The following is an 18,389-nucleotide window of genomic DNA, read 5'->3' on the forward strand; positions in this document are numbered from 1 at the left end:
TTTCGACACGAACTAATAGGGTGCTTCCTTCTGGAAACAAACTTCGATTATAAGCTAATATCTGTTTAAGATAGCATATCAAAACTGACCACGGTTTTATAAACAATGTTTTGATGTTTCTATCTTAAAAATAATTATGTACAGCAGTAATGTGGTTTCCAGCCGCCTCATTAATTTACTATATCAAAAAAAAAGAGGGTACCCACCCAATCAGTTATTCTTAAAGGATTCCGATTACTAAATATGGCTGCAACCCTGCCTGTGAGGCTTTGACTCGCTGATGAACTTGTAGCCATAAAAATATGATTATTATTAAAAAATCAACAACAACAAATAATCAAAAGCCAGACAATGGTTATTATAGTTATTAATTGCAAGTCATTTCCTACCATATATCACCACGGCCATATGAGGAGCAGGAATGAACTTGCCTATAGACTCCAACGAAAGCAAAATCAGAGCTGGACAAACCATTTATGAGTTATGAATACGGTACGCTACCTGAAAGCAGAAAGAAAAAATAAGAACAGAATTAATAAGATAATAAACAAAGTCATCGATGTCAGATAAGCAGGCAGACAAAGCGCTTCCGTTAGCTGGAGTGCGAAAGAGAGTGAGCGGTGTGTTTTCGGTTGCACCGCACAGACTTATTGATTTTGAGTCTTCAAGCTGCAGACTGTATACCAACCAGCGAGTGCTGGTGTAACTATACTAAGGTGAAAAAGAAACGAGTAAAAGTGTGTACGGCTTCCTTGGACAATTCGAACGGGAAGCAACGCCGACGACTTCCTCAAAACCCTTCCGACTACGTTGGCAAGGAAGCCGTTGTTTATGCGCCGCAGCGAACCGGCAGGTTGAATGAAACTAAATGCATACACCCAGAGGGGATTGCGACAGTATGCAATGCGGTGCGGTTGCGTGCAAAATTGAAATTTGCACAATTCTAGTGCGAGTGCAGTGCAAGCAATGAAATATGAATATCTGCCAGCACAGAAGACAATGCCGACAACGCCAACAACGCCGCGCAGACAGACATACCGTAAATTATGGCCAGAAGAAGCGGGCATACGAAACTCATCATCACCGGTTGCATACAAATTAACTGAAAGTGCAGCGCTGAGGGCTAAACGCCAGCGCGCCGGTCGAATGCGCCGAGCCGTAGTGTTGTTTCAAGTCATTAAGCGTCGCAAAATGAGCGCGCAAGAACGGAAGGAACGGAGCGGAACGACAGGTTGCTTGCAGAGCATTGAGCTTAATAAACCCTACGTGGAGTTAAAGGCAAGAACTTATGGCTTGCGCGCGGGCATGGGCGGAGTAAGCGCTTGCCTTATGCGGCGCGGCATGGGCGGCAAGGTGCCGTAGGTGGGTACTTAATAAATTGCTCAACTTCCCAAGTCGTGCGCAGAATTATTGCAATGTGGCGATTATCTACTGTACGCTGTTCACCATATATGTATGTATGTATTTGTATGTGTGAGTGAGTGAGCGAAGCGTGCTTGCGTGCGTGCAGGGCGCATGCGCAACATGCTGGGACGACGAAAATTCGCATTCATTCAAATTGTGACGTAATTAAGCAAAACCAAAGGTAAATAAATATTTTTGTTAATAAAGTGAATAAGTAAATTTGATAAAACAGATAAATATAATTTAAAAAAATACAAATTAAGCAAAGGGCTTATTAATGTAACATAACAGTAACATCGTTACTAAGCACTCCGGCGTTGGCTACGTAACTGAAAAAGCGAAATAAAATGTAAAGCAAAGACAACAAATTAGTGCAACATGCGAACTCCGGTGACACAAAGCAGGCGTCGGAAACCATTATAGTTGTAACAACTACGGTTGTGTCAAAATCGGTTCGCCTCACAGCCATGTTGAGCAATTAAACGGTGTACTGCAGCGCGTATGACAGGCAGGGAAACAACTAAATACATACATAAGTAAGTTCACAACTCACTCACATGGAAGGTGGCCGTGGTTGACCATCGACATAGCAGCCGCAGCGGTAATCTCATGCATGCGCCGCTATGTGTCAATCCAGCGAAGATGACAGTTGTGTTTGGGGCTCTCATACAAGCACAACTACTTTTTTGCGGCGTCTAACGGTTTGTACCTACGGGTATGTGACATTTGTCAAGTCATCACGACCACTCAGACATGCAATTGAAGACACAGCGGTTGGGAAACACTGCGAGACACTCAATTGAGCTTATGTCATACATATTCATATATATATAGACATAGTTTATATTTGTTGTATTTACTTTAACTCCCTACCGTTGTCGCAACCTGCATTCGTGTCATGCAATTTGTGACAGTCTCTGTAGTAATCTATGCTTAATGAGACAAAACGTGGGTTCAACGTACTCGCGCGCTCACAAGTCGAGTGAGTCGTTAAAGATATGGAGCAGTGGGTTTATAAAAAACCATAGTGATGGATGTTGTGGACGGCAAGCGGAAGCGGTGGGTGGGTAATGTTGCAAGTACAGAGTTAAATGTTGCATTTAGTGACGTTTGTAGAAAGAAATCGAAAAAGGGCTATGAGACAAAGTATACATTTATTATGTTGGTAATGAGAGGTTATGTATATTTTGGAGGCGATTATGTCTCTGTCTATTTCTTTGAAATACTCTTCATGTGGCAGTTAGAACTAAAGCTGCTTCCAGTGATACTGAAAATTTGGGAACGAGATGACTACGTATAATTTCGGTGAGCTATGGTTAGCCACAAGCATTCGTCTTCAAGATATTTCGTTCATAGGCTATAATGCAGGAGGTTTATTGAACTACTTGCTCTCAGCAAGGTTCATCTAAGCCAAGTTGTTATGATTTTTAAGTGGACTTTATCTAATAGGCATACAAGCAGCGAGACTAAAAGTTTGATTGCAAGTTGTCTGAAAAAAGGCGTGGCATAAGTAGCTCGATACTTCTACCCTCGATAGCTCGATACTTCTGCCCTCGATAGCTCGATACTTCTGCCCTCGATAGCTCGATACTTCTGCCCTGACTGTTCAGCTTTCGTTATACTAAGGTTGATATATCTAACCGAGTAAATTTGTTGGTATCGAAGATTCGTGTTGGGATCAAAACATTTCATCGGTACATGAGAAACTTTTGATGTGTGAACATCAGAAAGGAACGGTATTTGAATTGGATCTCCGTTAATCTCGTTCGGCAAAGTTATATAAAATAAGCTGCCTATGCGAGATTTACAAAATCGAAAGATAAGGCTTTGGAAAAAGCTAGAATTCCATAACTTAAGATGAAATCTTATGAGTCTCCCCTCTTAAAGAATTCGACCACGTCCACACAGGCACAATAGTTTTAATTGCGCGGCGGTAAACATGAAATCACCTTTATTTACAACCAAACGAATTTATAAACCTTTCACAGCTTAATTAACTACATTGTTTGGTGACAGCATTTGCAGCAGAAGAATTCTTTCAAATGTCATAGAAATAACTACAATGCACGGTGTCATATGACAAGCCAGCATGATAAACTGTGAGCGAGGGAGCAGCAGATTGATGGGCGGTGAAGAAAGCTGTCACGTGTTTTTTCGCTTCTGCTTCACGCAAAACAAAATGAAAGCACGAATTCTTGAGCTTATGTATATGTTTTTGTGTGTGCGCAGAATTAGAAACTCAACTATTTGGCATGTAACCAATGCTTTAAAGGAAAGTTGCCGCATTGGCTGAGAACTTAAGCAGAAAGTGAAGCACCACTTCACTTATTTGAAGCGATTCGATGCAACACTGTCAACTATTGACAGTTGTAGCGCATGGGAAATCAAAACATGGCGGACTTTCATATGCACGCCTGAGAAATGCAGAAAGTCTATAAGAATTCTTTGAGTAAATCTCTAAAGCGCTGAAAGTAAATAAATCGCCGCGCTAATTACTGCTCAGCACGGATCTTCCAACGCCTGTCTTCTACTTTGTAGATTCTTAGATTCTTGCACAACGTGCTGTCGTGCTGCAACGGCGCCAGCGCGGCTTAAAAGCGCTCAGTAGTACATTGAAACCCATGTAGAAACTTCACCAACAACAGCAGCAACTACGAAATCGTGACGTAGCATAATTTAGTGAGTCGCGCTAACGCGTCCCTATTACTATGTTGACACTTTGTTGGCAGACCACAACTTTGTGAGAAATTTTTTAAATACAATGTATGCGTTGGTATACATATATATGTATGTGTGTATGTGTGTGCTGCAGTAATCTTAGCTGGCCTTAGAATGGGGGTAAGGCATTGTAGCTGAACTCCCGCTGCTTAGCGCTCAGTTTTCTTCTTTATGGGTTTAGAGGCAAGCAGCATGATCGCCAGAAAAGCATTTTTTAATTTCTTTAGCTATTTTCTTGAAAAAACGCTTCGCGTAAATACATAAAAGTGTGTGTTTGAATAAGGATTTGACAAATGTTGCTGCAATCGCACTTAATTATGTGTTAAAACGCTTCGTTTTCTACATTAGCGGCATGTGAAGATTTACACGAACGATTATGGTTATACATATATGTATGTACATATATGTGTATGGTCAAATGTTTCTGTTTAAGTTGTGAATTTGAACTAGGAAATGGTAGGTCGAGATATCTTCTATGAATCAGTTGATTTTAGGTTATGGTGAAAAAATCGAAACCAAGAAAACACCGAAACAATAATACCCTTCACAAATACAAAATAATCCCTACAAGAAATTGATTTTGACTGGTCTGTTTTTATGACAGCTATATTCTATAGTAATCCGATCTGAACCATTTCTTCAGAGATTGCATTATTGTCTTAGAGAATAATCCATGCCAAATTTCGGGAAGATATCTCGTTAAATGAAAGGTGAAGGTTTCCATGCAAGCACTTTATTCCGATCCTTCAGTTTGTATAAAAAAGCAAGTTAAATAAACTATACTTTATAGGAAAAAGGAGTTTACCTTGGCTTACTCGTAATGATATGGTATCCTTATTGAGGTGAGAAATGCATGTGCTTAAAGTTTTCAAAATTAACATTTCTTCTTATTTGTAATTTAAATGTTAGGTTATAAAGACTTCAAATAATTACATTTAGACGAAATGTAATAGCTGAATTTTTCAGAAGCGTTTAATTTTTACGACTTGTTACACTATGATATGCATTGACCAAAACTTATATGGTAATTTTCATTCGCATTTTCAGAAGAATTTATTTTTTAATCTTTGACCAAATTCTACCTCGAATTTAGCTGAACTACAAATAATTCGTTCAATCAATCTCCATTTTCGTAAAGGAAAAAATATTTGTTGTACTAAGAAATTGAAAGTAAACACGCACGTACTAATCATCTTAACAATCTAATAATTTCAAGAATTTTTCGTGTCCCTTTACATGTGGAAAGTGTGTGTGTATAATACGAAAAACTCCAACCAAAACCCACTTTAAGCCTTTGACTCACACAATTCTGACGTGCTTGTCAAAAGCTCAGCACTTTGGAATGCATTTACAGTTACACAGCTGCATTTCTTACTTCTGTAATTGTGGCCTAATTTCAATTAAACAACTACCACCAATACACACATACTATATACAAGTATATTTATTATATATTTGAATGTGCGTCGCGTATCTCCTGCCATAACAAAAAGTCTGCAGCTACTGCACAACAACAACAATATCGGTTACTTCTGATTTATGCCTGGCAAAGGTGCTCACCGCTTTTAATAACAGTTGTCAGTCAATTGCTTGACACACATAGCAGCGGGAATGTTCGAGCTGTCGAAAGCTGCGTCCACTGACGCGCACTGGTACAAACATAGATATAGGCATATAGTAGAAGGCGTTCAGACAGAAATCGCCTTCACTCGCCTGCAACGCAAAGCCTTCATAATTCCGTCTGTATGCTGAAGGTAGAACATGAAGATTTTGTTTATTTTTTATTTTTCTCTTTTTATTAATTTTAACTCGCCAGCATTTGACTTTGACCTATATTTTCCTTTTATTATACTATAATTTTATACGATAATTTTCGGTTATGCAGCACACTATGCGTACCGCTTGGTATGAAGCTGTCACTACAATTTGACAGCGCTGTTACGCTTAATTAGAGTATTTTCCAACACTGGCGAGTATCAATGAAATCCGATTAGTCGCGGTTCGGCGATCATAAGTCAAAAGTGCTGTTGTTTGCTGGAAAACGTTCAGCGAACCATATTGCAAGTATTTGTACCATATCCGTTTTACCAGCATATCGAATATATACATAAATATATTTGTATGTATGTATGTTTGTATTTTACGAAAATATAAGTGTTAATTAAAAATCACGTCATAAATTAAGCAAACAAAATCGGTGACTATGCGTAACCTTGATCCATCAAATTCATGTTAAAAGATTTCATTAAACATTGCTGATGAGTGACAGACCGGTAGGCCGACAGGCTGACAGTGAAGCGTCAATGTCAGCTGTTCGTGGCAGCTGAGCAGTTTCATATGTTTTGTATTACAACAAATAATGACCTCACCGCTGCTGCACTGTGCTGATAATTATATTTTTAAGTAATTAATGATAATATTAAATAATTTCTTACACAAGTTTTTAATTCGTGGTCTTACCCACAAGTTTTGGTAATTGTTAAAATACCGCGTTGCAAACTAAAATAATTTTAATCATTTTAAAAATTTCTGCATAATTGAGGTTAGAATCCGCTAGATAATTTTTAGTTTTAACATCAGAAAGAATTTAGACAACTGTATCGCTGTATTAAAAAAAAAACTATTATTGAAAATTTTGTGTTAAAATTAATAAACTGCTTATTTATAGTTATTGCATAATATGATTATTGTAAGTAGCTTAGAACTATTTTTCTTATTTTAAATTAATTTTTCAATTTTAACCGAAATTCTTAAATTAATTTTAATTCGAATTTTTTGCTTGAACTTTGACAATGATAATAAATTATTCAAATTATCATAGTTCATCAGCACTAAGATGAGCTAACGGTATGCTGGAAGACTGACAACGAAACGTCAATGTCAGCTGACTAGTTTTGTTCGCATTCACGCTTTAACTAATGACTAATTCAATTAATTGTCTATTAGCATTTAAGATTTACATTTCCGCTATTTTTTCAATATTTTTCAACCACAATTCAGCAAACACTAAATGTCATAATTATCAAATTAAATTAATTAATATATTTAAAATTGTTTTTGCCATATTAATTTTTGCCCACAAGTAGTAACGGCGCCATACTTCATTTGCCGCCAATTAAAGTTTATTGTGAATTTGATAAATATTGTGTCTGCTTGCCGTTCAACAAAAGATATCTTCAGCTTATGATCTGTCGTTTAACGTGCATTGAACTGTCAAAAACACAGCATAACATCTATTGTTGTAGCGTTGGCGCGCCGCTGTCCACTGTAGTTGTCGTCGCACGGCTTGTCGTTTGATAATGTCATGTCACATTTGATGTCTACATACGAAAGCTATTACACGATACCATACGTTTACTAAAACACGTATTTCGCTCGCATTTGTAATTCTCAAGTGCCTTATATTTTCCTTATTGAAGTTTATTGGTCTGTGCGGTTTTCGAGTTGGCGTGAAATTTTGTGATTGCTTATATAACTCAACTTGATAAAATATATTAATTCATTTTGTATTTATTTATTGCTGCGCATGCCGTGATGAGTTTGCAAAAAAATCTGCTTGTTATTGCTCATAATTTTTATTGTATACTTCGTGATTTCGCTTGTAATAGTTTATGTTCAATATTTTCGGCTGTTAATTTGTGTATTCATTGAACTTTTCGATTTTTGAACTTTAATATAATGTTGCAAAATCGTCATTTTTAGTTAATTTTTCATTGATTATTGAACTTGAACTGTCAGTGGCTGGAAGTTTAAATGTAAACAATGCAGTTTTTCAAAGAGACTTCACAAGTTTTGAGTTATTTATGTACTTTTTTAGTAACTTGTCTCTGGGTTTCTTTACTTAATGGGCTACTTTTTCAATTGTTTATGTGCATATATAAGGACGAGTAGTACGACAACCCTGTATAGGCATTCAAAAACTGAGCGATAACGGTTTTGCTGCTCTCATTGCCGCTCTCTTGTTTGTCAGTGTGTTTGTAATTAACTGTTTAGAAGTTCAAAAGTTTAAAAATTAACTGATTGATGCTGAATACAAAAGTCATTTTTAAAAACTTAACTTGAGTATTAGATGACAAACAGAAAATGTTATTAAGGCCATTTAAATTTTTTTGGTGTTCCAGCTTTATTATAAAAATGATCGTGATCAAAAATATACGACTCCGAAAAAATCATTAAATTAATTATGTATCCCATTCGACTGATAAAGGTAGGCACATTACCGGAAGGCCAAAAAATAGAATCAACTGAACCGTTAGTCAGCTTGCAAACCAATTAAATGCTGTAAATACTGATTTCAATGCTCCGACAGCACAAAATACAACAACACTTCGATGGTTGACCATAAATGTCGCTATCCGCACTAGTTTTAAGGCAACGCTTAGAAAAAGAAGTAATAAAACGTACCGTTATGCAAGTAGCATTACAGCTTCTTCAACAAAACCATCACGTGCTTAATTGATTTTTAATGGTATCACGAACTTAAATAACAAGAAAGAAAAAATTTAGACAACTATAGACAATAAGTGCAATGAAAAAACAGTGCTTGTGAATTTCTAAAAATAACAGATTAGAAATGTCGTAAAATCGAATATGTCTTAAATGCGCACCAAACATAAATAATGTTTGTGACACAAAAATACAAAAACAACAAACAAATAAATTTAAATGCTAACCCACATTCTGCCCGACCAGTGTCAGATGATAACGACACCAACTGCGTTGCCAGCATTTGTAGTTCAAAGGCAACAAGTGACAGTTTACTGCTGAGCGAAAGAGCGGAAGCGACGGGAGAGCCGCATGCTTTTTTCAGCACAGAAATAACGATCATAAATGTAAAGCAATTGCAAACAAGTGCAATATCACTGGGTTTATTATCTATTTCTGTTTTTTTTTTTGTTTTTGTGGGGCATACATGTGTATTCAGTTAACGGTAATTATATTGCGCGCCCTTTGTGACAGAGTTGCACAGGCAGACCTAGATAAGCTTGTTTGCTTTATGTGCACACATTTGCTTTTACATATTTTTTGGTTTGAGTTTTTTTGCTTAGCACAATTAAAAATCTGCAGTTAGATTGTTTTAATGGTGGCTTTATAGCTGTGTCGAAATTCTTTTTATGGCGAAATTAAATGTGTAATAAAAGTAGAAAATATGTGGAGTTAAAAAAGATAATAATTTTAGTGCATTTGCAAGGTGCTGATTTCCACAAGTAGAAGACCGAAAAAGACTGTTAGAGAACTGAGTGTTTAAGGCGAGTTCGATTAATTGTGACTATTTGAGTTATGCTCTGCAACTTATACATATATGATATATTACGCGCGCAGATCTTTATTAGAAGCCAATATAAGCTGCTTTAGCTCGAATTGACTTAAGCTTTTTTGAAGCATTACCAAAGCGACAAAAAAGAATCAAGGAAATACCTTTAGGACTTATGTAGAAGCAACACTAACGAAATGGATGTCTCAACGAAAAGCTCTTAAGAAACGTAACAACTCTATTACACACGCATAAATCAAGCACGAATGGTACTTTGGGCACTACGTATATTCATAAACACCGTTTTATTTGTGATTTGACCTTGTTTTCGATGCCTAAAACCGCTGCGTTGCATTCAAATATATTATATTTGTAGACAGGTATGTACACATATCTCTTTTTGTTTGTCACTGTTCGCCTATCTATCACTTTAAGTCTTAAAATTTTTTTCCCAACATTTCGTACAAACTAATTTGTATGTACGCTGAAGCATTTAACATTATGTTAATTTTGATTGTTAAAATTTTCGTTGTGAGCACACGTAATGCACTGAATGCATTCGGTTTCTTCACTTACGAACACGCCATTTAAAGAAATGTCACTCGGAACAGTTGGACTGTCATTTGTAGAGGCCATTGTTTTCACTGCTAAGGCAATTTGTTGCAATTAGTGTAAGAAGGAGGAGAATAGCTAACGAGAGTTTTAAGAGTTTTCGAATAATCATTTGTTGAAATTTTAAAAGCAACGTACAACTTTAAGGTATTAAAAAAACTTATTATTTATAATTCGAAATATTTTCAAAATTATATTTAATCTCATTAACTCATATCTATACTTAAGTAATAATTCATGCATAGCAGAGCTTTCAAAGCTTTTGAAGAGCTTTCTTGCTTGATTTTTTGTTGTTGCAAATAAATGTTATACGTTGTAGCCAATTTGTTACCAGAAAAGCTTTTAAAACATTTAAAGAGCTTTCATAATTTTAACAATTGAAACAATAGGTAATAGTGGCAGAAATCATTATTTGTCATACAAAAGTTTTTCATCCCATCAACCAAAATCTTTAAATTATCTATAAGCTTTTAAGAGCTTTGGCTTAATTTTTTTTGATATTATGAAGAAATGTTATATATTTTATTTATATTATTTATTCATATCTCAAAAGTTTTTTAAATTTTTTTCCTCTAAAGTGATTTTGGTTTGGTTTCCAAAAAAAGTGTTTGTCACAATGGTGAAAAAAAGTTGCATAAAGGCTGTCAAAATTATTAGATAAACTATAAAACTCTTTGCGAACTACATGCTGAGTGCCACAATAAGTAATTTCTCTTATTTTTTTACTTCTTCAAAGCTTTAGCAAAGCTTCAACATGCTGTGCATGTGTGAAAGCCTTTTCATAAAATTTACATAACCTCAACAATGGGTCTAATCCAGTTTTTATTGCTGCTATTACTTTTTGTGTGGTTTTCTTTTGGACTATATTTATTTTTGATTGTTTGCTTCATTGTTTGTTTGTGGTTTACTGGGTAGCTTTTAATATCAATGACAAAAATTCTCATAAAGATAATTTTTCGACGCTATGAAGTTATTATGAAAGCTGGTTTTGCTTTTTACTCGGTTTTAAGACAAAGTATGAAATTTAAATAACAATGATTTTAAGCAGATGATTGGAATGGTGGCTGTGAGGGTGGATTTGAATAGCTTAGAAATATTTTCATATGGCTATAAAAAATCGGTGAGGTACAGTCGGTTTTCTTACATATTGTAATTATAGTACTTATATCACAGTTATAAATTTTAATCGATATTTATTTTAAGAAAATTTTTTCATGAAACTTTCATTAACAAAATATATATGTAGGCCTAGTTTTTGATCAGGGTGACGAGCTGAGCCATGTTGACTTGTCTGCCCGTCTGTCCGTATACGGGTATAAGATCTTCATTTTTCTAGATATAGATCTGAAATGTACTTTTCTACCCAAGAAGCTACTCATTTGTCGGAACCGCTGATATCTGACTACTATAGCATATTGCTGTCATACAAATTGGGGGACAAGATATCTTCACGAAATTTGGCATTCATTTCTGTACAGACACCACTATATTTTCCGAACGAATTGTTCAGATTGGACTACTATAACTTACAGCTGCCATACAAACCGATCGATCGGAATAAAGTGCTTATATGGAAGGTTTTTACATTTGATGAGATCTCTTCAAGATATTTGGCATGAATTATTGCCTAAGGCAATAATGCAATCTTCGAAAAAATTGTTCGGATCGGACCACTATAGAATATTGCTGTCATATAAACTGACCGATTAAAATCAAGTTAAAGATCCTTTTATACTCTCCTATGCTATATGACTGGGAAGAGTATTAAGCTTCGGCGCAGCCGACATACACGGGTTTTCTTGGTTTTAATATAAATGTTTTAATATATGATTGTAATTTTACATAAGATTATTTCAAAATTTTAGAAAGCGCCAAAAAAGTATATTTTTTTCAGCTTGTAGTATTTTTATTAATTTATAAAATTTAAATCTTTTAACGAAAATTGTGCTTGGTAGTTCAGTGGAGTTTCAAAAGATCTTCGTTATAATTTACACTTTCATTTGGCGTCAGCCAGCATTTTTTAATACATTTTCATACATACATACCATAGTCTCCCATAGACTCTCTAGCAGATTGACAATGAAAGTAGAAGTGTGTAAAACATGTAAAACAACAAAAAACTTTACAAATATGATTTCTCCCACAATAACAATGGCAGCAGAAAGAAGATTTGGGTAGTCAAAATAAAAATTGTAATATATTCAAATAATAAAAAAAAAATAGAAAAGCGTCAGAAGAAATACTTTCACTGTGTATGCGCGTGCTTTTATGCTATTAAAATGTTAAAATGCATAATCATTGAATTTTAATTAGCCGCTGAATGTAAGCGATCTCAGCGAGAATCAAAGCATGGAGGCGCAATTGAGCTCAAAGCGTAAATTTTTATTGGAGAGAGCAGATAACTGTGGTGCAGTGAAGCAATCGCTCGACTTTGCCTGAATTAGTTGCGATATATTTTTAGTTTTATTTATTTATTTAATTTTCAAATCTCAAGCGCCGTAATTGCTTACTAATTAATTGCACACAAATGTAGTTTGCATTATCAAAACAAAACAAAAAAAAAACAAGCAAATAATTATAAAAAAATGTTCATTGCAACTCATCGTTTTCCGCTTTGAGTGCCCGTTATGAGAAGCTTTCCGAAATTGTTCGCATATAAAATTAACACAAATAACAAATTTGCATTTAAATGTGCACGAATTCCTTATCAAGCTGCGTTTTACAAAAACAAAAATAAATCTTTTTTCGCAATTAAACAAGTCGAAGAATTCCCGCTGCGCCACATACCAAATTCGGTTAACCCTGTTGCACTGTTGTTGTCCGGTCGGTCTTCATATCAAATCGCTTCTTTTTTCACTCGCCTCGTTTGACCCGATTTAAAGCGTCGTTTTAATGTAAACTGAACTAAAAACGTGTGCAGCATAACGAAGCAAAACACACACAAAAAATCATATAAAATCGCATAAAAACCCCAACAACAACAGCAGTGCAAACCGAATTTGGTAAGAAGTTGTTGATGAGACAGTGGCTGCAGAAAGTGCTGTACAAATGCGTAAAAATTTATAAATAAAAAAAACATATTTAACTGTGTTGTAAAGAATTAAAGCAGAGTCGTGTTTCGCATAACAAACTACTTTTTTAGTATGTTGAAAAAAAAGCAGCGAAGCAAATAGCGGTAAAAAAATGGAAACCACGGGTAGTATAATTTTTTTTTCTATTTTTGCACTGTGTGAAAATATTTGGTAGATTAATAAACATGAACGTGTTTAACATTCGTTTATGTTAAAGTTTTTTTTTAAAGAAAATATTTATGTAATGAAAATTTGTATTTTAAGATTTTTTTCTTGAAAGTAGTCAAAATTACTGACCGCTGATATTTACTGATCATATGATCATTCATCTGCTGGATTATGAACTGAAAATTGTTATCTGATGATCGTTAAATTTCTACTAAGCCTGATGATCTAATAGTTTTATACTATGATGATAAGTGATCTTAGAATCACTTATATACAAATAATCTGGTCAAAGTAAACATTCAAGCATACATAAATTTGTAATGATCTGAAAGTTAGTGAATCTATTCAAAACATGTTTAAAAACAAAAAACAAATTTTACTTTGGTTGCACCGAAGCTATAATACTCTTCAAAGATACAAAATATTTCTTACAAAAACTTTGACGGTCAGCCAGCTATGTATAAGCTATAGTGACTCGATTTGCACTCTTTCTTCGGATATTGCACCGTTGCCTTAACTTAATAACCCACGGAAAATTTCGTGCAAATATCTCCATAAATGAAAAAAGTTTCCATATAAGCACTTGATTTCGATCGTTTTGTTTGTACAGCAGTTATATGCTATATAGAACCGATCTGAACTATTTCTTCTGAGATTGCACTATTGCCTTAGGCAATATCCATGACAAATTTCTTGCTGAGGGACAATATATATATAGACATATATATCCAAACGGATAGAGAACAGACGGACAGACAGGCGGACATGGTTTAATTGACTCAGCTGGTCACGCTGATCATTTATATATATATACTTTAACGGATCTTCGATGTTTCCTTCTGGGTGTTAAAACCCATATACCATGTTCCAGGTATAAAAATTTATCAACACTTTTTTCCCAAGACCTACCGGATAAGGGTTAAAACAATTTTTGAAGGCCACTTACCTATTAAAACTTAGCGGCTAACATTTACGAGCAGTTACAAAACCATTGTGTATTACCTGTAAGTAAAATAAAGAGAATTGTGAATTAAAAAAAAAAAACATTTAATATATCTTAAAATAAAAAGTACGTGTGGCACGCGGGGACTGCCGCGTTAAAGCTATTGCATAGCATTTTTTTTTATCAAGTTATGCAGTTATAATTATTTATATATATTTATATATACTTTTTAAGCGTGGTGATCGATTGGAAAATAATTTTTTTCTTTTTTTGAATCAATGAGTAGTTAATATTGTTTAAAATATTTTTATTATCTTTCCATACATGTAGGTTACTCAGGAATTTGAAACAATAGGTAACTGAAATAAGAAACATAAGTTTGAGAATTGATTTTGTTGTAGATTCTTGTGGACTATTATTCATTTTCAAATTGAAAGAAAAATTGTCAACCGCTTTAATATTTTATCAGCGAAGTTGATGTTGAAAGCGACAGCCAAATTTATTACCATTAATAATCCGATTGAAATACCTAATTTCAATTGTATTGTTCAAGTCAAACGAGATATTGTTCCAAAAGGTGGGGTAGCTATTTACCAAAATAATAATAATGTTACTAATATTATGATTCCGAATATTGAATAATTTATTTTTTATTAATTAAATTTTTATTAAATTCTATATTGTTATTTGCCATTAAAAAAATTGTATCTTAAATGTTATTATTTTTGAATCAGCCTGCTCTCTCTTCAAGTGATATTTTCCACTTGAGGTTTGGGGAAAAACGCCCTAAAATTATAATTTGCGCATACTTTGTGATCGTGTTAGGTTTATTTCTGTTACGGAATTCCTTGATTCGGTCGCCGCGCTCTAAGCGCGCTATAAAAGCTATGCAATAGCTTAAAAAATAAAAATTTTGGATCAGAATTTAAAATTGTTTGTTTTGTTTTAATATTATTATTAAATACTAATTTAAATTTTTTTTCAAAAATATAGACAACTTGATTTTATAAGCTTTATCAGCAATTGAGGTTAAAGCCATCCAGTGAGTTAAAAATTTTACTTAATATTATTTTTCATTAACCCTTCTCCAAACGCTTCAAAATTTCGATGATATGAGTAATTTTGCTTTGAGTTGCCAAACAAAAAAAAATGTATAGCTTCTATTAACTTTTGTTATTAATTTCAAATTTTTAATAAAGATTTATTTACACGGCGTGAAAAATAAATTATAAATACATACAACGTTCGGGTCAAAATTACCCAGTGTGTTTCGTCGCATGTTAAACACTTATATATATTTTTTTAATTCAAAAAATTATTAAGTAACTTTTTCCTTGAAGCTGATGAAATACAATTTTGATTAATACAGTTGAATACAGTTCAAGTTGACTTCCTTGTGCAGCACCGTTATTAATGAATAGTGACAGCTGTTGCACACCCACCATTTCCTGGGCGCCAAGCACCAAATTAATTAAACTAATATAAAATAAAAAAGAACATGTAGACACTAAATCATTGAAAACTGTAAAATATATATGCAACTGACTATGCGCATGCGCATATATATCCATCTCTTGAGCGAACCTGGCGGCTATGAAATGCAGAATTTTTTACCTTACCTAACTAATTTGTCTCATGTCTGTCGTTTGCCAGTGTTTATACAGTTACGAGTACAGCACAGCGGCGCAGAAATCCGCAAATTGTCTGCTGCAAGCGTCAGGGTCAGCGCTGACAATTGTATAGCCGGATAAACAGTAAGCGAACATAAACTTTCATTAGATTAATTGGAGTGCAAAAAGTGTGTACAGCCAAGCCTCTAGAGCGAACATGAACAAACGAAACAGAAATCGACGGCGAAAATCGCACAAGCAACAACAAAAGTGAAATAGTTTGTTTGCTTAGATTTGCGTTGTGCGCATGCGCTTGGTGCCACAAGCAACACAGCGTGGTTAAAGTTGATATTTATACACCATAAATACCATAAAATAAGATGGAGTCATAAGCTTTAGTTTTGCTTTCGACTTTTATGGCGTTTGTGATTTTCGCTTGCAAAAAAATTTTTTGCATATTTAAATTTAAAACTTTTTTGCACTGCAGTTTTTCGCGCAAACTTGACTATATTTGGTGTTTTTGTGTAGTTTTCGTATAGTTTGTTCCCCTTCCTTTCACCTTTTTGCTTAGTGGTTGTCACAATCAATCATTTTGCCGTGTGTACGCGTGGCGTAAATGTGTCAAAAGTCACAAAACAGCTATAAAAGGCGTCGCACAATGTGTGGAAAACAACAAAAACCACAAAAAAGTTGAAGAAAAAGAATAAAAATTCAGCGAAATGAAATGAAAATCGCAGGCAGGTGAATGGAAAAACAACAATACTGCGGAGCTGTCTGTCGTCGCAACCATTTTTCATCCGTTAAGGCAATAAGTTGTGTGGCACACAAAAACACACTAGGGGAAAAAAACAAAAATAAATAAATTTAAAATGTATTTGAAAAGTTTTACTAAAAATTACAATTTGTAATTGCCTGCTTAACGGCTGTGGGCAATTAAAAATCCGTACTCCCACTTGTGGCGAAGATTGCCTATTAACGGTAAATGCCTGGCGGCAAATGGAAATCCTGCTGCTGTTTCCGTTGGTGGAATCTGCCGCCGGCACGTGCACTTTTATTGCGCTTTTTCCGCTTTGGCCTTTGATATTTGTTGCTATAGCGCCGCTGACATTACAAACACACACACACACAATTATTAATATATATTTCTATATATTATACGCCGCATTATATTTTTATATCATAGTTTCGATATGTTTATAATTTTATTTTATTTAATTTTTATTACATTTACTGCAATTTACCGTACGTTGACATTTTATTCCCATATAAAATACTTTCTTGCGCATTTTTTCACATAAAAATTTTAGAAAAAAGACAAATGTAGAAAACTTTCGCCACAAATGGGCAGCCAGTTAGGCAATTGCATGTTCGCATGCTTAGCTGCTGAGCACAGACGACATACTCCTATGTAGAAAGTAATTTTTAAATTAGCGGCAAGCGCACAATTGCACACACATACTTATGTAAATTTGTGTAATTACAACTCTTGTTATTGTAGTTGTTGTTGCATTTGAATACGCATAAATTTTGATTGTGCAGGCGCATGCGCAGCCGAAATTTCACATGAATTGTGGGAAGAAAGCGGTCTAATATCTGTGCATATGCAGATACAAATGGCTTGTAGGAAATTCTATTGAAGTGATATTCGCTCAGTGGCTATTTTGGTGGCCTTTTTATTTTTAACGAGTTGGAAAAGTTAAAAGTTGGAAAAAATTTTTTATTTTTTATTTTTTTAAGTTGCATAAATAAATAAAAATAATGAACATTTACAGAATTTAATTCACTTTAATAATCGGCGAACCATTATGAACCATTTTCGTTTATCTTGATCACGAGCCAATCTTCAGGAGGACTTCCGAAAAGGTGTATCTGACATTGAGGGAAATGTTTCGGCTTAAAATTATCTCAAATCGAAAATCCAAAAAATTGTTTACTACAGTAGATGAATACTATTAATGATCGAAGAACTAGTCAAAATTTGGATTTTTGACACAGTGGCGGCTTCCCAAAAAATTTCGTGTTTGTAAAAAAATTTACACTTCGGAGTGCTTTAAAAAATCTGAATTATTTTCAAAAGTTGTATACTTTTGATTATTTTCTAACAAATATATCGCAGACGGTCAAACAGTGTTTCGAAAAAAGCGCGTTTAAAGTTTTGGGGGTCGGTTTTACTAAGTTAAAAAATTTTTACAAATACGCTTATATCTTGGAAACTATTTTTCCGATAAACTTTACATTTTCGGAAAATATTATGAAATATATTATATAATGTATCGTTAATCTATATGTTTGAAGTCCTTAAAATTGGTTTGGTTAAACTGTGTAGAAAAATCACATAATTCGTGGTGTTGAAGAATCAATATATTGGAACAAAAAATTCCTCGAATGTGTCGGAGCTCTTTGTATTTGAAACCAGAAATCATCTATAATCTAATAAAATAATGCATCACAGGTCATGTATAATAGGGTGGAGCGTAAATTGTTTTTGCTTAGCCTGAGGGTAAAATCTGTAGATTATAAAAAAGAAAACTTTTGGACAAAAAAAAATTTTGTTTAACCCACTCAATTTTAAAGTAAATTTCGTTTCGAGTTAAAACTTTTTTTGGAAA

The 18,389-nt window shown here is 34.2% G+C and overlaps 1 protein-coding gene and 1 long non-coding RNA gene across 3 annotated transcripts in view; both read right to left on the bottom strand.

Annotated features, from left to right (window-relative positions):
- LOC106624553 (serine-rich adhesin for platelets) overlaps positions 1-18,389 on the bottom strand; it is an 86,520-nt gene that overhangs the window by 49,792 nt on the left and 18,339 nt on the right. The window lies entirely within an intron of this gene.
- LOC138856008 (uncharacterized) lies at positions 282-16,911 on the bottom strand. The gene is made up of 3 exons (XR_011395163.1): positions 16,680-16,911; positions 14,174-14,229; positions 282-501 (listed from the first exon to the last, which is right to left on the bottom strand). It is a non-coding gene; the product is annotated as an uncharacterized lncRNA (long non-coding RNA).

The sequence above is a fragment of the Bactrocera oleae genome, chromosome 3 (assembly GCF_042242935.1).
Source record: "Bactrocera oleae isolate idBacOlea1 chromosome 3, idBacOlea1, whole genome shotgun sequence".
Lineage (NCBI taxonomy): Eukaryota > Metazoa > Arthropoda > Insecta > Diptera > Tephritidae > Bactrocera > Bactrocera oleae.